The 23,429-nt window shown below is 33.1% G+C and overlaps 1 protein-coding gene across 6 annotated transcripts in view; it reads right to left on the bottom strand.

Moving 5' to 3' along the window:
• Positions 1-14,867, bottom strand: part of LOC144226839 (uncharacterized) — a 394,135-nt gene extending 379,268 nt beyond the window's left edge. For 4 of the 6 annotated variants that reach the window (XR_013333757.1, XR_013333759.1, XR_013333758.1 and 1 more), the window contains exons 1-3: positions 14,784-14,867; positions 11,604-11,679; positions 11,130-11,243 (exon numbers count right to left, since the gene is read on the bottom strand). The gene's annotated coding sequence lies outside the window, so the exon portion shown is untranslated. Of the gene's footprint in view, positions 1-3,070; positions 3,184-11,129; positions 11,244-11,603; positions 11,680-14,783 lie in introns of all 6 variants that reach the window. The other 2 variants (XR_013333755.1, XR_013333756.1) reach the window with 1 other exon arrangement.
• Between the last annotated feature and the right edge of the window lie 8,562 nt (positions 14,868-23,429).

The following is a 23,429-nucleotide window of genomic DNA, read 5'->3' as shown; positions in this document are numbered from 1 at the left end:
CCCCAATACAGGCTCCTTTTATTCATTCTACTTCTTTTCTAAGGTCCTCACCTCCTAGATTCCAAATTCCTTCACCAGCCTTAAATTCTAAGCCTCTCTAACTCAACAAAATCACAATCTTCTGCTTTGGGGAATTGTTCTTAGGCTGAGGTGATCATAAGTTTCATCTTATGAGTTTACTTTCTATTAGCAATTGCCATCTTATAATGCCCAGTCCAGACTAAAGATTTTGTCACATATATTTTGCTCAGTTTTATAGTTTCTTCTAGTAAGAAATCTATTGTAATAATTTTTCTGTCATGTCAGGAAATACGTTGCCTTCTTACTTTTTGTCTGCCTTTTCCTTATTCATTGCTAAAACATAAAGCTATAACCTTCAACAATTTTAATAAATCTTATCTATTCATTCTTCTATTTGTCATTTTTTGTTTCCTATCTTGTGCATCTACTTTTAGGATTATGTCTTTTTGAAGATTTGACACTTTTATAACTCTGAAATGTCCCTCTATCCCTAGTGATACTATTTCTCTTTATGTATATATTTTTATCAAATAAATATAACCACTTTCTCTTAACACGAAGGTTTCTATTAAATCTTTTTCTTGTATTTATACTTATAAATTATCACTCTTAATTTTATTCATTTTCATGAGAGAGAGAACTAGAGTGGGAAGGGACAGAGAAGGAGACACAGAATCTGAAACAGGCTCCAGGCTCTGATCTGTCACCAGAAAGCCTGACATGGGGCTCAAACTCAGGAACGGTAAGATCATAACCGCAGCCAAAGTTGGACACTTAATCAACTGAGCCACCCAGGCACTCCTCAGTCTTCATATTTAAAGTGCAACTACTGACGACATCATGGAATTGGGTCTTGTGTTTTTAAACATATTCTGATAATCTAACATTGAATACTTTGTCAATTTACATTAATGTAACTATTGATATGACTTTTTCATCTTTTCCTCTGTTCTTTGTCCCTTCTCTCCTACTTTTGGATTGCTTGATTTTTTAATCATTACGTTTCTTCAATTGGTATGTAGTTATAGGATTTTATTTCAATTTTTAAGTGGCTGCTTTTCAGGTTAAAATCATAAAAGAGAAGGAAAATATAGGAGTGAGAATAATTTGTTACCTAGATTAAGTTTATTTCAAAATTTTATTTAAAAGTATCTTTTCTGGGGCGCCTGGGTGGCTTAGTCGGTTAAGCGTCCGACTTTCGCTTAGGTCATGATCTCGCAGTTTGTGGGTTCTGGCCCCCGTCAGGCTCTGTGCTGACTGCCAGCTCAGAGCCTGGAGCCTGTTTCAGTCTGTGACTCCCTCTCTCTCTGACCCTCCCCTGCTCACGCTGTCTCTCTCTCTCTCTCTCTCCTAGAAATAAATAAAAAAAAACATTAAAAAAAAAAATAAAAGTATCTTTTCAGCAGAAATATTTATACTGTAATACTCCAATCTAAAACTCCAGTCAAAACTGTCATCCTGCAGTAATGATTATAATTAAGATGTTTACGCAGTACCATTTAGGAACTGAGCATAATTGGAATCAATCAGGCAGGTCTGTATTTGAATCATGGAACTTCTTTGAAATGCTTTGTAATCTTGGGCAAGTATCTTAACTTTCTTCAGTATTAAGGCCTAACCTATAAAATGAGGGTAATCATGTGTATTAACTTGTTTTTGATCCCCCTTGCTTATTGTTTTCCCTACCATGTTTATTTTAGAATAACATTTCTGGTTATTCAGTTTTTATTTAAATTCCAGTTAGTTAACATACAATGTAATATTAGTTTCAGGTGTACACTATAATGATTCCATATAACACCCAGTGCTCATCACAGTAAGTGCACCCTGTCACCTATCTTACCCATCTGTGACCCACCTCTCCTCTGGTAACTATCAGTTCTCTGCAAAGAGTTGTTTCTTGGTTTGCCTATTTTTCCCTCTGTTTTGTTTTTTAAATTCCACATATGAGTGAAATAATATGGTATTTGTCTTTCTCTGACTGACTTATTTCACTTAGCATAATACTATCTAGCTCCATCCATGTAATTGCAATTGGAAAGATTCATTCTTTTTTTAAAAATACTCATTTATTTACTTTAAGAGAAAAAGATCAATAATGAGCAGGGGAGGGGTAGGTAGAGAGGTAGATTGAGAATCTCAAACAGGCTCTGCAGCTATCAGTGCAGAGCCCAATCAATGTGCTCAAACCCATGAACCATGAGATCATGAACTGAACTGAAACCTAGAGTCAGACAGTAGGATGTTTAACCAACTGAGCCATGCAGGCACCCACTCATCCTTTTATATGGCCAAGTAATATTCCATTATATATATATACACATTATATACACATTATATATACATTATATATATACATTATATATATATATATTTGAATCTATATTTTTATATTCTTTGGGTAAATACTTAGTAGTGCAATTACTAGATCATAGGATACATAGTTAATAGATCTTTGACAAAACAGGAAAAAAATATTTAATGGGAAAAAGATGGTCTCTTCAACAAATGGTGTTGGTAAGACTGGACAGCAACATGCAAAAAAATGAAACTGGACCACTTTCTTACACCATACACACACAAAAATTTAAAATGGACTCAAGACTAAATGTCCAACCTGAAGCCATAAAAATCCTAGAGAAGAACACTGGCAGTAACCCCTTTGATATCAGTTGTAGCAACTTCTATTTAGATAGATCTCTGGAGGCAAGGGAAACAAACAAAAATAAACTATTGGGACTACATCAAAATAAAAAGTTTCTGTACAGTGAAAGAAAACAATCAACAAAACTAAAAGGCAACATATAGAGTGAGAGAAATTACCTGCAATTGACATATATAATAAAGGAGTAGTTTCCAAAATACATAAAGAACTTCTAAAACTGAACATTCAAAGAATGAATAATCCAATTGAAAATCAACAGAAGACACGGATAGACATTTTTGCAAGAAGATATACTGATGGTCAATAGACACATTAAAAGATGCTCTACATTGCTGATTATCAGGGAAATGCATATCAAAACTACAACAGGGTATCACCTCATACCTGTAAGAATGGCTAAAATCAACAATACGAGAAACAACAGGTGCTGGTGAGGATGTGAAGAAAGGGGAATCCTCCTAACAGTGATGGTAGGAATTCAAACCGGTGCTTTTACTCTGGAAAACAGTATGGAGGTTCCTAAGTTTTTTTAATCAATTAATTTCAGTATTTATTTTTATTCATTCTGTATACATGCAACTGTACCTGTTTTCTCTCCAATGGCTTCTCTAAGAGTTAGAGTATATATTATCATTACAGCCTGAGTTATGCCATTTTATCATACATCTATCATTTCACTTATGAGAATCTTAAACTGTTGATATCCATCCATCCTTTGTTATATCACCGTTCTATACATCTACAAAAGCCTAAAAGTGCATTTTATTATCTCTTCACTAAATAACTCAGGTTTTTATTTTTAAAAAATCAGAAAAAAATCATTTACTCATGTATTTATTGATACCATTCTTTAGCTATTCCTGTAGTTCTAAATTTTTAACTAGAATCATTTCCTTTCAATCTGAACACCTTCCTTTGGGAAGGTCCTTTAATATGCAAATCTGGTGACAACTGGTTGTTCTTATGATATTTAATGATATAGCATTTGTAAAAACATTGGTACATATAAATGAAAAAATATATGTTTGTGGTTATGCCTGGATGATTATATTTAGTACAAAATGGTGTTTTGCTATTTTAAGTCTTTACAAACAGACTATGGAAAAATTAGACAGTATAAGACATTTCTAATTTGTTTAGAAGGAGCTTGTGCCAGCTTGATATATTGAACACATACATATTTATGAAATCAGCCATTTCTTTGGGGCTGTAAGAATTAGCTTTCTATTGATTGTGCCTAGTTATCTGTTATGTGTGTGACAATATGAAAATGGGCACAAGTTGCTCCTATTGACTTACTGTCCAATAAATAATTACTGTTCATTACTTATTGATTGTATACTTCCATAATTATTTCACTTCTTTCTTTGTGGCATCAGTGTCAGTTTTAGAACCTGAACAATTTACAGAAAAAAAAAAGTCAGTTGTACAGACAATGTGCACTGTCAGATAAAGGGTCTCTTGGCTTACCTATTTGCATATGACAAAAGATATATTATTCTGATTACTAGCATCAGCTTTTCTAAATATATTGACAAATAGCACTAAATAGGCAGTAGAGGCTGTTTCGGTTGGTTATAGAAAGTTTCAAAAATTGTCTGTCTGAAAGTTTTCATTCCAAGAGCAAAGAAATGGTATCTTATAGGAAGAATATTCAAGGTCCAGATTTTCAGATGGGAAAGGGGCCAGGGATCACTTTAAGTAATTATCCATAATTTCATTTAACTTGGTGTCCCTAATTGCTATTGGTGGAAATTACTGGCACCTGTTTTACTGAGAAGACAAGAAGACAATTAAAAATGGAGAAAAATAAAATAGATGGTCACTCAAATGTTATCATCTTAAGGACGGGAACTGCACCTTTGTCTCATGTTATCACGGCTATTAACACAGTACCAGGAACTCTTAGAGACATTCAGTTTCTCCATAATGTGTTCCCGGAATGAACTTAAAAATCATTTGTGTGTGAATACAGTCTTTCATCTAAAGCATGAAGAAATTCTGTGTGTTCTATCTGTAAGACCACATGGCATCAAGTACTAAACTAAGAGAAATATAACCATCCCCAAAAATGTTTCAGGTAAGTTCTTCTTGGTTTCCTTTAGGCATAACTAGAAAACATGAATATAGCTTGGAAATTTTAAACTTTGGCACAGGTGAAACTAGAAGTAAATACTTACCTTACCTGGATTTCTTTGGGAAAGAGAGTAATTGATTTTTCATCTGTACTTAGCAATGTCTCTGAGATTAAGAAAAGCATGCCAAAGTAGAAAGTCTTAATTGGTGAGTTGATTTGATTTCATTTTTATTAGGTTTTAGACAGTTGTATTAAGAATATACCATATCTATTGAGCTACTAACAGAATACTTAAAAGTATGGCATTTGACATTTTCAAATTTATGTTTGCTCTCAATAATTAAAATTACAGGTAAAATTGAAAACTATCAACTTTTTTAAATTAGTGCACATCTATTTTTTTTTTTACTATTGTCACCATTTTCTTCATATTAGCTGACCAAATAAAAGAAAGTCCTATAATCAGAGTTGACTTCAATGTCAAAAACAAGTCCTATCACAACCCGCTATCATATTCAGTGGGTCTGACTAGAAATCAAAATATCTCTTCTCATTTAACACCACCATAAAAAATACTTTATTTGATGTATCTATATAAAGTATATTGTGCCCTTAATTAAAATTATTTATGCTGCTTAGTGCCCTCTGAGCTGACTCATTAGGCCATGATTTGCCATGTCATTAATTTTGAAAATTCTTATTCAGTATTCGTTCAAATATTTCCCTACTCCAATTTCTTCTTCTCCTTTTGGCATTCCAGTTACATGTTTATAATACCTTTTGAAGTTGTTCCAGAGTTTATGAATGTGCTGTTATATTTATTCTTTGTTTTCCCTTTGCATTTCAGTTTAAGATTCTATTGACATATTTTCAAGTATACTGATTTTCCTTAGTCACATCCTTTCTACTGACAAGCCCATCAAAGGCATTCTTCATTTCTGCTGCATTTTTTATTTCTAACACTTTGTTAGATTTTTTACTTAAAATTTCTGTCTCTCTGCTTACATTATTCATCTGTTCTTAAACATTCTCCATTTTTCCCCATTATCATAATATTAATCATAGTTACTTTAAATTTCTTGCCAGACAATTCTAAAATCTGTGTCTTATCTGAGTCTGGTTCTGATGCTTAATTTGTCTCTTTAAATTGTTTTCCTTTCCTTCTAGCTTGCTTTGAATTTTTTTAAAATTTAAAGTCAGACATAACGTATTAGGTAATAGTAATGGACATAAATAGGCACTTAGTATATTATGTGTTAATCTAGCTAGTAGCTTCTCTGTGTTCCATATTTGCTATAGTTGGAGTTACCTGAAGCTTCAAACTCCTTTAGTGTCATTTTATTTTCCCATTGAATTCTTGGGCTTCCCTACGAATTTCTACTCAGACAGAGCTGGCACTTTGAAGTTCTTTCAGGAATAATCCACTATAACTAAAGAAGAATCCTGCTGGAATGGGAGTAGTAGATAGTGGAATAGTAAGATAGGATAGTAAGATAGGTGAAATGGGAAGATTATGTATCCTTATGATCAATTCTCAGCTTTTTAGTGGGCTGGCATATGTAGGTTGTGACATTCGTTAGTGTTTTTCCTCTTATTCCTGCAGACCTGAAAACTAGAGGGGACTGGAGTCAGGAAAACACCCTTCTCCCAGGAAAGATAAGGCTCTGAAAAAAGTTTTTGTTTTTTTGTTTTTTGTTCTTTGTTTTTGTTTTTGTTTGTTTGTTTTTTTAACCATAAAGAGTAGTCTCTCTTATGGAGAGTGCTCTGGATTTACTTGACAATTGTTACTCATTTCCTCCCCTTGGCAGACCCTAGAGTTGATCTCTCTTGGCTCTTTACCATGAAAATGTGGTGGGTTTCTTAAAGGCTAGACACACTAAAGTTTAAGACTGGCTTTGAAACTGTGGCCCTAACAGGTTCCATCTTTCAAAATGAATCCACATTTATCCTCAAGAAATTCATCAAGATTTTCATGTACAAGTTCCTAGCAGTATATGATTCAGTGGCCTCTGCTCCTAAGAAGTAGACCTTATCTGTGACTACCTGGATTCCTCTCTTTAAATTTCTGAGTAGCAATTTGTCCTGCACCTGATTTCTCTACGAGTCCAAAAAAAGTCCTTGACTTTTCAGTTTGCTAAGCTTTATCTTATTAGGAAGGGAGTGATGACTTCCAAGCTCTTTACATGTCAGGACTAAAATGGAAAATTTCCCGAAGTATCTCTTCAATGAAATGAAAATTTCTCCTGAGTAAAATGTCTATATTAAAATGTATAGGGAGTAAAAAGGAACTATACAGAGAAACTCAAAAAAAAAAAAGAAAAAAAAAGAAAAAAGAAAAAGAAAGTAAAAGTCTTTCTTTAATTATAGTCTAAATACACCACAATATTTGGTAGAGAAATATATTGATAATTAGTTATAGCACAAGAGGGTAGAGTATGTATATTGAAGAATAAAATATGTAGGTACCATTTGCTTTTCTTAGAGGTGCCTGAGTGGCTCAGTTGGTTAAGCATCTGATTTTAGCTCAGATTATGATCTTATGATTCACTGGGTTTAAGTCCCACATCAGGCTCTGACAGCTCAGAGCCTGAGCCTGCTTCAGATTCTGTGTCTCCCTCTCTCTCTGCTTCTCCCCTGCTTGTGCACACTACCTCTTTCTCAAAAAGTAAAATGCTTAAAAAAGGAAAGAAAATCTCATATTAAACTGAATTTTCTGAGATATGAGAAGGAGAAAGTAATGACATATAGGATTCAAACAGAATGTACAATACTGACAATGGTCTCTCACACACACACACACACACACACACGGAAATATATTGTAGATGCAAAGCAAATTCAAAGCAGACAAAATTAAACAGGTCCTGTTTAATTTAAATCATATAAGAGCTGAATCCAATGCCACCACTTAACTAGTTATATAACCTTTCATGTTTCTGAGTCACAATATTCTCATGTATAAAACCAGAGTAATACAGCCACAGAATGAGAAACAAAGTAAGAGGGAAAAAATGGCTAAATAGTTTAAGTGATCCTATCAAAGGTTCTGATATATTTGAGATCTTTAAAAATTTTTTTTAATGTTTTATTTATTTCTGAGAGAGAGAGAGGCAGTGTGAGCAAGGGAGGGTCAGACAGAGAAGGAGACACAGAATCTGAAGCAGGCTCCAGGCTCTGAGCTAACTGTCAGTACAGAGCCTGACGGGGGGCTCAAACCCACAAACTGTGAGATCATGACCTGAGCCAAAGTTGGAAGCTTAACCAACTGAGCCACCCAGATGCCCCCTGAGGTCTTTAATAAATTTTTTTCCTCTATCATTCCATTGTTTGATGGAGGTATTCTTATTTTTCAAATTATGCTATCCACATCCAATACTTAACTGCAGTAGTCTTGTCAACAAGTAGATTTTTGATCTCATAAAGGGAATTTTCAATTTATGTTTGTGGGGTCTGTTCTTGGGCTCCTAGGGAAGTTATACTTTATCATTTACCGAGGTCAAAATGACTCCACAAAATCCTCACAATGTGGGCTTTATTTCTGGCCCAAGCATACACATAGTATGTCTACTTCATTAAAAATAATAATAAAAACCAAAAAAGAGCCTTCCAAAGAAAAAGATAATCTTCTTGATCCCCAAATCAAACTCATACAGCCTTCCACATACTAAAATCATAAACTCTGTAACTTTCTGGAGTGTTCTTCATCATGACAATATTTAACTCTATGTAAAAAACAAACATTCAAACCTACACCAGACGTTCATTTCCTAGAGTACTCTCTTTTTTGTCAAGACTGTGTATTCCAAGCAGCTATCTTAACTTGGGGTTGGATAAAATTTCTTTATATTTAAATTTTTATTTTAAAGATTTGTTCATTTTGAGTGGACAGGTTCCTGAATAAATAGTAGATTAAAATCTAGTTGCTTGGGAATTTGGGAATGGTTGCCATTAATGTAGGAACAAATAGAAGATAAAGCTTAAAATAGAGTATATTCAATAAAATTTTACCTTTCTTGACAAAGCAGGATAAGATTATCAGTACTATTTATTTAACTGCACTGTGATGTGTTAATCAGGTTTAATATTAATTCCTTCAATAATTTTTTTATCATTTGCAATGTTCTAGGCACTTGTTATAAGGATTATGATTGTGAACCAAAACACAAGTTTTGTACTTTGGTTGTAGAGTCCAGTGTAAAATCTAAGTGGCTACAACAATTTACAATGTTCCAAAATATAGATTTTCCTTAAATCTTATTTTCTCAGTAGTCTGTACATCTCATATGGTAAATGTATTAAAACACTGCATAGAACATAATGTGTCAACAATGTTCATTTTTTCTTTTGAAAACTTCTGACTCATTTTACCAACTACTAAAAGGTAATTGGCTTTAAAATCTTTTGGTTTTGTCTTTGTTCAGGTCTTTTTTTAAATTATGGAGAAACTTGTGAAAGCTTTCTTGATACCTTTGTACCCAGAGGGCATATTCACTTGTTTTCACATCACCACCTAAACCAAAGTCTTAAAAATCTTCCCTCTGGAGCATCATAGCACAACTCTATTTCAGAGTACAATATCCTATCTGAAAAATGTACCCTTACCTGCACCTACAAACAAGTAACAATTATAAGCAAGAGATTAGACTATGTGTTGACAGTATTAGTAGCCTAAGTTTTATCATATTTCTTGAATTCAAAGCAAAATTTTTTATTGGTTTAGAAGTTAAGGAATTTAGTTTCTACTCTATGATGCTTTATATTACTTTCTCAATGTGGTACATTATTTTTGCTGATATCATCCATCAAAAATTATAATTTGCAGCTTTGTGTATATTACAGTGATAGTATACATTAAATTTTATAAAAATATTTTTTAAATAGGCCTTTGTTGTGAATTTAGATCAAAAGGAATAAGGAAAGAATGAAAAGTATATACAGAATTGCTGATTTTCATACTGGACAAAAGGAATTACCTGAAATAACAATGGTCAGAGATTGCAACTAATAAGGTGATAGCTGTAAAGGAATGCAAGTTGATGAAAGTACGTTTAGGTCTCTACACCTTTATTTTATTGATCTTTGCACACTGGTTCCCAGGGAAAATTAGTCATATGGGAGAAGGAAAGAAAAACAAAACAAAACAAAACAAAACAAAAGATGAGTAGCTACTGCTATTCTTATAGCAAATTAAAGAACTATAGCCATTCAGTATTTAAACAATTGAATGTTTGTCTATTATTTTCCTTAATGGAAAATAAGTTTCAATCAAGAAATCACAATTTGTTTCAGAAAACCTAAATGGCTGTACTTTTAAATATTTAAACTGAATGAAATAAAAGGAAGCTAGAAAATGAAAAGGAAGTTTACATTAATGGGGAAACATCAAAAAGAAGGAGATGGGAGGAAGCCAACACTTGCAATAGGTAATAAAGGAGATAATTTTTTCCAAATTTCTACTCTGAAAGGATTGCCACCCTATCAAAGGCAGCTAAAAAATTGCACTTCATTAGCACCTTTCTCATTTCCACCATCACTGAAACCAAAGCCATGCCCAGCTTTGCAGAGGCATGAGCAACAAGGAAAGCAATACACCACTCTTCTTCAACAATATATATTCAGAATTTGAAAGCAAGATCTTTTCTCTCCTCTGGTCCTTGTATAATTCTAAAATGTGTCCTAAATGATGTTAGATTTCTTTTGAACCACAATGTATAATTCCAGTGATCAAAGGATTTCATTGCATTTTTAATATTACTTTTTTCAGTTAATACTTAGAATATATCTATTGCAAGAATAGACAAGATCCCCCATTAATTTAGTGGGGCCATGAATGTGTCATTGTATCTCGCATTACCTTCAAAAATGGAAGATTCTCTTATTTCAAGGATTCCAGCCATTTATAACAAACTCAAAATAATTGCCATGATGGATGAGTGACATAAAAACACCTGGGATTCTAATGGATATATAGGTACTAAAAAAATGTTGAAGAAAAGCATCTAAGATTGTAATGAACATGTAGATGTAAAGGAGGGTAAACTTTACTTTTACCCATCTTAGGGTTTCAGCTTGGACTCTTTTGCAAAAAGACAGATTAATATGAAAAATAGTTTGTTAATATGTGCAACAGACGTTATTCAGGAGAAATTTGACAAAAAAGTAATTCAAAGCAGCAGCCTGTATAGCATCTTCAGCTAAGAACGAATTTGTAGAAAAAAGACAGGACAAAGAAAAGCAGTTCAAGGACTCCAAGGGTGGCAAACTGTGGGAAGGAAAACTGATGGAATGAGGTGTGTTTGCAGATTTCTCTGGTGCCATCTCTGGCCTGATAAGAATGTCTCCAATAAAAGGAAACCTTATACCTACCTTTAAGCAGAAAAGGGAAAGCTTTTTCTGGATTTTCTTCTTAATTGCCTTCAGTTCAAACTAATTTTATGTCAAAGAGACACTTTGGGGTGACATTCTGGCTTCCTTCATAGACTACAAAACAATGTTAAAGAAAAATTAGCTGATTATTCCACTTAATGTGGAAAAGGCATCCATGCATAATCCATTACCTTCACTTATAAACCTCTCAGGAATTAATAAGTGGAAGTCACTCTGTAGGCTATTGTACTGTTTGATGAAGACCTGTGCACATTGTATGCAAGCTCTTGAAAAAGTTTGAAATAATTATCAGCATTCACTAATAATGTATTAAAATTCTCTCAGGAAAACAAACAGAGCTTAAACCTTAAATTTGACTTTCAGAAATATAATTCCATTGAAGGTTTTAGATTTAACTTTGAGATTATAGCTCACTTAAAAAGTGTTCATTTTTATAGAAGAAAAATGACTTACCTTAGTCACATAAGCAATTAATGACAGACACAATGCTTCAGCTCTAATTTAGAGCCCACATGAGGTTGATGAGGCACTGAGGGTCAAAAAGATAAAATGGAGTAGGGATGAGACTAGAATCCAGGTAAAACGTATTTACAAGTACTTTCAATGAATTAAATTTAAATTATATCATTTACTTTTATAAACTGAAAATATGTTCATGAACAATTTCTTACAGTCCAATTATTATTTTGGACTTTTTTGCATATAAAATAACATTGATGAAAACATGAAATTACTATTTATATAAACTAGATTTTCTATTTACAGCTATACACTTATTAAATAAAAGCATTAAAATTAAGTCCTGACTGTATAATTTTAAATTCAATAGTTAAAATATCAGTATATCCTTATTTCATATGGTAGATTTTTTATACAAATAGTATCACTCTTCTTCTAAATAACAATAAGGAAAAATAATACCAATAGAGATAGTGAAATTTATTAACACAGACTATATAAGCAAACATTTTGGTTTACATTTAAATTTGTGCAAATTTACAAAAATGGGGAATTCAGTTTAGAATTTTTTTCCACATAAAAAGCCACATATGTGCCTTCCTGTTGACAGAGTAAGAGTTCTAAACCATGTCTTGTAATCTAAATTTGTGTATTGCTTTGTCTTTTATTTTATTTATTTTTTATTTGAGAGAGCATGCATGCACACTTGTACAAATAGGAGAGGGGCAAAAGGAGAGGAAGAGAGAATCTTAAGCAGGCTCCACACCCAGTGTAGAGCCTGATGTGGAGGTGAATCTCACAACTGCAAGATTATGACTTGATCTAAAACCAAGAGTCAGAGGCTTAACCAAATGAACCACCCAAGTGCCCCTACTTTGAATTTTAAAATTTGTATCATCATTTACATAAATGATGTTTAAGACTTAACAGCTTTAAAGTCAAAGTCAACCTATGATTTTGGTAAGATTCCCTGAATGGACCAACTAGAACACAATCACATACAACAGAACAAAAATCTAAATGTGGAAACCTCATAAAATATTTCTACCCCATACACTAAAATTTTGGTGTGGAATGAAGCATTGCTACCTCTCAAATGATACTTTTATCATTATTGGAGTTGTAAGACAATTACAATAATATTTATTTAAATGGAGCTGGATATTATTCTATATATAATTTCACCTTGCCTTAAAAAGTAGTATCAATAGAAAAGACGAAGAAAGTGTCTACTGCTACTGACCATGTATAATGTATGTATTAACAAGAAACAACTTTTGCTGATACTTTAAAAAATAGCTTTTAACACACCAAATTTTTTTAAGTTTATTTTGATAAAGAAACCAGGTTCCTTTTCTGGTAGATGTAGCCATAAGACATTTCAACAGAAAAAAATATATAAACATAAATTAGCAAAACAAATGAACAGAAATAAAACACCAGGAGTTAGGTTTATGAAATAAATACAGTTAAGAAAATGTACCATTTCCATATTTATTTTATCACTATTTCTTGTGTTTTATAACCAGGACATATATATAATTCAGTGTAAAGCTGTACAAAATAAATTAGGCATTAAATGACTTAATCTTGCCTCTACCTACTGTTCATGGAAGAACATTAATGTTATTATAAAGGGTGGACAAAATCAGAGCTACACTATAGGGGGACTGTTTCCACTTAAACTCAAATAGGAAATAATTATTTTCCTCAAGAAATAAATTAAGATATCCCTTGCTCCTTGAGTTAAAAAAAATGTTTAATACTGAATGGACAGGAGAAAATATATTTTGGGAAAATCACAGAGTAACAGCTCTGTGTCCTGAGTTTAATTTAGTGATTAGAGGAGGGATGTTGTGATGGACCCTTCCCCTTGAGTATTCCAAAAAGCAGATATCATGAGCCATAAAGATGAGGCGCTTAAAAGCTACAAGACCAGTAGATCACAATATCCATTCATCAGAATCTTAACAATGATAATACAAATAGACGTCCACATACCATATACTTAAAAGTTATAAAGCAGACAAAGGAATATGTTTTAGCCTCCTAACTTGACAAACATACTTTCATAATGACCTAGAAAGCAAGAATCAATTACAGCATTCTTATACTCCTGAATGTGGTAGTTAAGAAAGAGCCAGCTCCTGGCCCTTGGCCAATTTCTCCTTGATTACATGGCAGGTTCAATCTCATACTATGAGACTTTTGCACATGGGCATGGAGACATTAGCCTGTCTGTTCAAGTTCTGTCCACACTGTCTGACAAGAACCATGTCTTGGCCACCTTTTCTCCCCTACCCCCACTCTAACTTAGAGTTTAATACACTGGCAGTTTAGACTACCCTGTAGGAACCACACTGGGAAAGAACTCAGGTTCTGAGTATCAGAAGAGTGATCTGGAAAGAGGTACATGGGATACAGGTGAATACATTGCCTTAGACTTAAGTATTTCCCTCCCTGTTGAGAGGATCAGGATGGAGCACTTTCAAGCCTGGTCAGAAAAATGGTCCCATCTAGTTGGGTTTAAGGATGGTCCTGGCTCTCTCAAAGCCAATGCTCTTCATGCCACCACACCCATTAGCTACACTGGTAAAGGTTAACATGGAATTTCAGTGAGGATAAACTACTATTCAGATTCTCTTTGTAATTTCTAAAATAACAATAAACTTAGGTACTTATAGAATTAGAGAAAGAATAAATATATTCCTCATGCAGTGCATTCCTTTCTCACATTTTTCATGTAATTCTACTGTTTTTATTTGAAGAATCTTTAACTGAAGTTTAGAAATAAACATTTCATTTGACAGAGAAAAAAATTGTGAATCAACAAACTAAATCCTGAATATATGTTAAAAAGGATTATCCTTGTTATATACACATTGATTCAAATCTAGATAGCATAGGTTATGTACATGCAATTAAAAGAAATTTGATTTCAAGAATTTTCAGATAAGTTCCGATTACAAAGGTAGCTAATTGAGAACATACAAAGCACTTTCCTGATCCTTAATTTTAGGAAGTACAGTTAGCTACCACAAAATTGGAAAAATTTTTAGATAGCTGATCTTAACGTTTGGGTCTGTATGATCTCTATTTCCTATTCCTTATTGTAGAAATATTTTATTCTCTCTTGAGCATATCAGTTCTGTTTAGTGTTTTGTTTCTACTTACCCAAATGTAAATTTCTCAACCTTGACAGCCAATGGGGCGAACTTCAGCCTGGCTCTACTTAACTTTGCTGCTGCAACATATAACATGAGTTGAATCACTTGTTTCTATATTTCTTATTTCAAATAAAAATAAAAGAATTGAATACAATCAACCTGGGTCAAGTTAAACACCCCTTTTCACTGCCTTTGGCCAAATGTCCCTCAGTTTTGTTTTTTGTTTAAAAAGGCAAAATTCTACTCATATTTCATTAATATATAGTTTCCATTACATTTATTGAAAACTTTGAAAAAAATATCTAATTTTCTAAAAGTTAATCATCAAATCAAACTTGTTTTCTTTCAAGAGAGAGAAAGAGAACATGAGGACATTTATTTGAATTTATACAGAAATCATAGTGTAGAGAGCGACGTAAATATTTTCCAAATAACTTGTTTTTCTTGTTCTTGGATTTCTTATCAAATTCTTTCCTAACATGATCAAAAACCATTTATTGAGGAACATTTTTAAACTTGTGAAATAGAAGTAATTTTGCAAATATAGTAATTCTTGTACTTATTCACATTTGAGAGAGTCAGATATTGTTGACAACCATTTCCTTTAGTCATTAATAAAACTGAACTACTTACTAATTAACAAAAGATATAATTTTTAGTCAAATTATTAGTACAAGCATAAATATACTACATTTTATGAAAAATGGTAACAAACACACTGATAACTAATTACACATTAGCTATCTGAGTAAGTTGCTAAGGATGGCATTGCAACAAGGAAAATGTATAGAATCAGAAAGGAAGATGATTGTCATAAAGCATTCAATTATTGATAACTATATTGGCTAGCATTGGTAACCTCTCTCCAGGGTATACCTAAAAGTATACCTCTTAAACATCTGTCCAGATCCTAGATGGGTCTCTTGCTCTTGAGTATATTAACTAGTGTGTCAAGAATACACAGATTACTAGCTACTCAAGTAATCTTAAACCATAAAAACACATATCTTTTGAATACCAGTTACAGAAGAGACCCCACTGACAGGTTTTATGGGTTCAATTCTTCCCCTAACATTTGCTACATGAAGAAGTCACTTTAGATTCTAAGGTTATTCATTTTTTTAATGAGGATAGTATCTGTAGTTATCTCAGAATTGTTGCTAAGATTGTGTCTGATGCTAAGTAAGCACTGGGTCCATGTAAAAAACAAAGAGGAAATGATGATGATGATGAAGATGATGATTAGGAAATTTTCAGTACTAAATTTTGTGAGGTATAGAAAATATTGAAGATATTCCATGAAATTAAGGAGTTAAAATATCAATTAAAAAAAAGAAAAAGATGGAAAAAATGTATGTCAAAGCTAATAAACTGTAATGTCAGTATTTATGTATCTGAGTAGATTTGCTATTTCCTATGTCTGTCACTTATAAATGGGGTAACACATTGAAATCAATATTTACAAAAGCATCAATATAAAAAAAATCATCTGAAAGAGGCCAAGTAATTTTTGTAACAGGTCTTATACCTGATGTCACTTCACCTAGATTTTTAAAAATATATTAAAATGAGCTTAGAGTTGAATAAAGGCATGGAAAATCATTTATTTGTTCATTTTTTATTAAAAATGCATTATGTGTTAATCATTATAGATATCAAAAAACTCTAATGAAGACTAAGCACTATATTTTAATATAGAATATTATATGAGTTGACCTGTATGAGTTTAGCGTTACTGGAGAAGTAAAAAGCTGTGTACTAAAAGATGAAAAGGATTTAGCTAGAACACCAAGTGAAAATCAAAAAGGGTAGTGTGTTCAAAGGCCAGAAGCAGTAAAGATATAAGAACTTCTAAGGAACTGTAAATAGCCTTTTATGGTGGGAGTGATTGAACCTGAGCCCAAAGAAACTTAAAATATGACTATATTATTCAAAGCTTTGCAGACTAAGATAGGAATGATATTCTATGAAGAATAGAAGTGGTTGAAAGATTTTAAAGAGCTAGGTGAATTAAAGTTTGCGATAATCAATACATATTAATGTTCATCAATATCATTTATATCGATAGATTAATATTAAAGGTCAAGAAAATTTAAGTATTTGTCCATGAAAGGAATACGGAGTTAAGAGTAAGATCTTTTCTAAAGAAGAACAGAAAATAATGTGTATTATCAAATATATTTCCCAATGAAATAGTTTTGAGGACATCTAATGTTAAGAATACCCATGCCCCCAAAACAAAATTTTTGTTTTCTATATGGTTTCCAGAAATTATAAAAGTATTTTTCTTTTCTTTAGTGAGATCAAATTTGCTAACTTTAACCTTACAACATTCTTTTGAAATTTGTTTTCATACTCATTTACATATCTACAGTATCAGAGAAGAGTTTGGGGAGCTTTACTCTGTGTGGCTTGTATTACCAAAATTTCATGTGCTCACACTCTCTCTCTCCAGATATATCTATATCTATATCTACCAATAGTGTCTATCTATATTAGATCTACAGACATCTAGATAGATGATAGATAGATGATAGATAAATAGATAGATAGATGATAGATAGATGATAGATAGATAGATAGATAGATAGATAGATAGATAGATAGATAGATACTGTCTAGGTACACAGATACAAGCAGGAAAGGTGATTTATTATGGACACACATGAGTGTTGAGGTCTGCACTGCAGTTATCAGTAGCTTCCCAAGATTGTACAACTAACCTAATAAGCTGCAAGGAGGAGTTCTGATACAGATCTTTACAAAACTTTGAACAGAGTCAAATGCCATCTGAGAGTTACTAACTCTATGACCATGTATAAATTTAAACTTATACATAAAATGAAGAAAGCAATACAAACTTCAAAGGATTGTGGCAAGGATTGAGCTGGGTTTGTTTGATGCTCTGCATGGTATAATATGCATTTAATAAACTATTTATATTTGAGTGCAGTATGTGTTTGCTTTAGTCATTTGTGTATTTTCTGTTCATTCATGGGCCCTGATAAGGATAAAAATCTAAGCCTACATCAAAGCCTGGATCATAGATCCTGACATCCCATTTGCCTTTTTGGCAATAAACCTTCCATAGCCTCAGTGCACCTTTTCTTAGAGGACTCTTTCCTCCCACGATTTATGTCCAGAAACATGTAAAGGAACAGGTATATACACTTAAAGTTCTATATGTTGAAGTGATTCTAAATATTTAATAAGTGTTTAGGANCAGAGTCAAATGCCATCTGAGAGTTACTAACTCTATGACCATGTATAAATTTAAACTTATACATAAAATGAAGAAAGCAATACAAACTTCAAAGGATTGTGGCAAGGATTGAGCTGGGTTTGTTTGATGCTCTGCATGGTATAATATGCATTTAATAAACTATTTATATTTGAGTGCAGTATGTGTTTGCTTTAGTCATTTGTGTATTTTCTGTTCATTCATGGGCCCTGATAAGGATAAAAATCTAAGCCTACATCAAAGCCTGGATCATAGATCCTGACATCCCATTTGCCTTTTTGGCAATAAACCTTCCATAGCCTCAGTGCACCTTTTCTTAGAGGACTCTTTCCTCCCACGATTTATGTCCAGAAACATGTAAAGGAACAGGTATATACACTTAAAGTTCTATATGTTGAAGTGATTCTAAATATTTAATATCTTTATATCTTTATACCCCCATAAAATTTGGGGGGTATAAAGATATGACCTATCCATAATTATAGTTAATAGTTTAAGTTAGCCTTACATTTTTTTCCAAATTCAAGAGTGGGGATACACTACAGTCATAATTAAAACTGATTGGGGTGCCTTGAGGGTTCAGTCAAGAAAGTGTCCGACTCTTGGTTTCAGCTCAGTCATAATCCCAGGGTCATGGGATTGAGCCCCATATCAGGCTCTGCACTGATAGTGTGGAGCATGCTTGGGATTCTCTCTCTCTCTTTCTCTCTCTCTCTCCCCCTCTGATTCTTTCTCCCACTTGCATGTGCACTCTCTAAAATAATATATAAATAATTTTAATGTAGATTTTTTTGTATCAATGTAACAATAACATTGATATTGTTTTGGGAAGATTAGAATACTGTCCACATATTTGCATATACTCTTAAGAAATGTTAGCTCAACCTAGTGTTATTCAACTGGGTTAGGAAGAGACTGTATCACAAGAGACCTTGTCAGCTTTTCAAAACACACATGGCCATCAATTCCTTCTCCAATTTTGCTCCCCACAAATCTCCTCAATAAAAGAGAATATCCAGGAGTCATACGTGTGGAGAAGGGTAGGGAGCATGTGCCTCTGGGAATTGGGGAAACATTCCTTAAGATTATTATGGAGACATTTTTCTAGTCTATTGACCTTTCAGTAATTTAATTATAAGAACACTAAGCATTAAATCACTTATTTTCTATACAATGAATTTACTTAGAGTAGGTTAACTGGGAAAAAAAATTCCACTGATTTTTTGTTTTATAGGTAATATGCTTGGTAACAGGTTAGAAACAAAATTCTAAAGTTGCAAGAATGATCTTCTGACTATGCTACTTTGGTTCTACAGATTATGTATCAGAAACACAGAAAGCTTAAAAAGCTTCCCAAACATACAACTAATCATAAGCAGGAGAATCATAACTCTTGGATTTCTCCCATTCTCACAGAAAACATCAATGATTTTGAGTTATTCAAATTCAGAAAGAGGAACTCATTGAAAATATGCTAATTTGGGTATATTAAATTTTTTCTTCAAAGATATTTTATTCAGAAGCAACATTTCTAAAGCTTCCTAAGTTTTTATTTTTTTTCCATCTAAGATCCTGAGTAATGATATCCTTAATTAATTAGGTACATTTTAGTCAGATGCATAAAGTTGATGCCTTCAATTTATTAAATAGAACAGTCTAGAAGTTAGATCAAAGGATTTTTCAGTCTAGCTTCCAGTGCTTTTACTTCTTTCTCCCTTTGACTATGCTACTTAAAAGAACATTTTTAGTAATATATTTACATGGTTCCTCATAAAAATATAATTATATTCTTTGTCTTCTAGCTCTACATTTTCCTGTCCCATTAGAGTAAGTCATGAGCTTTATGCTTTCTTCTTCTGAAAACTACCATATTGCCATAAGCCAAATATGATAAGTGGGAAATTTATCTGACAAATGCATGGTGAAATTTCTGCCCACCAAATGATTTTCAAATCCCAGAATAAAAAGGACTCGTGGGAGATGAGTTTACAGAATTTGGAACAGTTCTTTTAAAATAGCCAGAATAATCTTCTGCATGGCCCAAAGCAAGACGTAAATTAAGAAGCAATACACTCCGAGTGTAATGGAGCATGTACTTATAAATTCATGGTTCCATTCATCTCATGTAAACAGCTCACACATTGCACCTCCCAGAAATAATTACACAACACTTAAGAGTTTGAAATTATAAATATTAGTACAGAAAATTTTCTGTGCATTTCTTCTAGAATAAGTTTGGAGATATTAAGAAGGGGGTATAATTCTTAATTGTTATATTACTTCCTAATTGTATACTTTGTATGTTGAATGTCAAAAGAATTGAAAAAGCTTTGGGCAAAATCAGCAGGAGATATGTGCCTGTTGTCAGTTGAAAATAGATGTTTGCTAGCCTGTTGGCATGGCAGCAGTATGTCGCATGACCAGGCAGGCCCTTAGCATTCAGGAAAGAACATGAAGGCTTTAGTGTTCAAAGTGTGAGAAGCTGGATTCATTAAATAGATAACAATTGACCTCTTCAGGAAAGAAACTATTAGCAGGAGACTGACGGAACAAAAGGTGTCATGTACGAGAGGATTCTTTAAATTTTTCCAAATAGGCTATTAGATTCAAGCCATCCAAATCAGATTGTTGGTGGTATATGTGGATACATATATATAGAATATTTGGAAAAAGAATAAGAACACTTTATTTATGTATATAAATATTTCAATATATGTATACACACACACACACACACACACACACACACACACACACACACACTAGTAGAAGCTCAGACATTTTAATCCGGAAAATAGAATTATGTCTTCAAAGATTAGTGTTCAAAATTAAAAGGAACATGTAGGACAGTTAGGAAATAAACCTAAGAGTAGTACTGAGTATATTTGAAAGGGAAAATGTAGAAATAAAAATTTTTATGCTGATTATTATAACAAAGTATTTTATAAGAACCATTAACTCAAAAGACCAAAACCAAACTGTAAAGCCATTTATCAAACAGGAGCGGGGGTCACTGTGAAATAATCTTAAATATGCACTCAACCAAATAAGATCGCATAATATTTAAGTTATTTGCTTCAGGTGCATCAAGATCTTAGTAGCAGGCATGAAAAAGAACAAGCCGCAAAAGGTAGAAACAAAGTAAAACAATGAATTTGTTCTTGTTGAAATATGTCAAAATATTATAAAAGAGCAGCCAGTCTCAGATTCTAAATGTTAGCATATTGGTATAATTTCTAGGGAGTCAAAAATGGGAAGTTGGTAGTGGCTCACAATTCCGTTTTTTTCCCAGTTTATAAGAAATCTCCTGTTAGAGAACAAACTTTTAGAAAATGGGGCTCAGGCTCAGCCCGGGGCCAATTTGTCTGAAAATGTAATGGCATGAGGGTAGAATCATAGCCAGATTAGGTCACAGAAGTTTCACATTTTCATGGAAGAAAGATTTCACATTTTTATGGAGGAAATGAAATAGTCTGATAAAACTTGGGCAGATACAAGGAAAGGGATTTAAAACACTGAAACAAGTTAATAAAATTTTTATACCTTCTTGGATTCAATTTGCTAATATTTTCTTGGTATTTTTCCTCATGAGAGATATTGGTCTATATTTTCCTTTCTTGCAATGTCTTTATCTAGTTTTGCTGTTAGAATAATAGGGTAATAATGGCCTCATAGAATGAGTTAGAAAGTGTTCCCTCTACTTCCATTTTCTGAAAGAGATTGAGAACTACTATAATTTCATTTTTAAATATTTGGTAGACTACACGAGTAAAACCATCTGGACTTGCTGCTTTCCTTTTTAGAAGGTTATTAGTGACAGAACTATTCAGTTTAATTCTACTTTTGTGAGTTTTGGTATCACGTGTCCTTCAAGGGGTTTGTCCATCATATACAAGATATTAAATGTATGGAAATAGAGTTGTTCATAGTTTCCTTTATTACATTTTGATGGCTGTGAGATCAATATTAATGACCTCTTTCATGGTAATATGTATTTTTCATGTTTGGTTAGACAGACTAGAGGTTAATCAATTTTTACTGATATTAAAAAAATAAACCTTTGTTTCATTTTGTTTTTCGTTTTCAATTACATTAATTTTTACTATAATTTCTTGTGTATTTTCTTTAGCTTGCTGTACACTGAAGCTTCCCTTTTTTCTATGTTTCCTATGTTTCTTAAGATACTTAGATAATTAAATTTAGATTGGAAAAGAGAAAATAAAAAAAAATCAATGTCACCATTTAGGTGATAAATTTCCCTCTAAGTACTACCTTTATTTCGTCCCAACAATTTTTACAAATTGTATTTTAATTTCTATTTAGTCCATATACAATTTAGTCCAAATACATATATATGGACACACACACACATATTTGGGAGGAGACAGAGGGGTCAGAGAGAGAAAGAGAAAATTGTAAGCACTCTCCATGCTCAAGGTGGAGCCTGATGCAGGGTGCCCAAGACCCTGGAATCATGACCTGAGCTAAAATCAAGTGTTGGGTTCTTAACTGACTGAGCTACCCAGGTGCCCCTAGTCCAAAATTATTTTAAAGTTCCTTTGAGACTTCTACTAATGTGTTATTTAATAGTGTGATGTGGGGCACATGGGTGGCTCGGTTAAGAAATTGAATCTTGATTTCAGTTCATGTTAGGATCTCACAGTTGGTGAGTTCAAGCCCTGCATCCAGTTCTACATGGAAAGTGAAGGGCCTGCTTGGAATTCTCTCCCCCCTACCCCTTACCTCCCTCCCCCCATCTCTCTTTCTGTCAAAAATAAAAATTCACATAGAAAACTATCTTTGAAAAAAAGTGTGATATGCAATCCCAAAGTATTGGGGTATTTACCAGCTTTGCTCAATTTAAGACATTAAATGTTTATTAGAAATCTTTAATAAAATATAAAATATGAACAGAACTATAGCCCATGATAAGTGAAATTTATTAGAGTCTTGGAAGTCTGTTCCAACATCAAAATTCAATCTGTAGAAAGTGCCATATCAATAGACATGCAAAGAAACTGGTTCACTAATGGGGAAGGGGAGTAGTACAACAATTTTGGAAGATAGTTACCAGTTTTCAAAGTTATAAGCACATTCTAGTAATCACATACATAGGTATTGAAGATTTGAAAACACCTAATCTACAAATAACCAATATGCCCTTCAAATGGTGAATGGTATACTCATAAAAATATTATTCAATGGGGGCGCCTGGGTGGCTTAGTCGGTTAAGCGTCCGACTTTCGCTTAGGTCATGATCTCACGGTTCGTGGGTTCGAGCCCCACGTCGGGCTCTGTGCTGACTGCCAGCTCAGAGCCTGGAGCCTGTTTCACAGTCTGTGTCTCTCTCTCTCTCTCTCTCTGACCCTCCCTCTCTCTCTGACCCTGTGTCTCTCTCTCTCTCTCTCTCTC

This window comes from Crocuta crocuta, unplaced genomic scaffold, assembly GCF_008692635.1.
Source record: "Crocuta crocuta isolate KB4526 unplaced genomic scaffold, BGI_CrCroc_1.0 scaffold33, whole genome shotgun sequence".
NCBI lineage: Eukaryota > Metazoa > Chordata > Mammalia > Carnivora > Hyaenidae > Crocuta > Crocuta crocuta.
The sequence above is the reverse complement of the archived record's forward strand: the minus strand, read 5'-3'. Positions and strand labels throughout refer to the sequence as shown.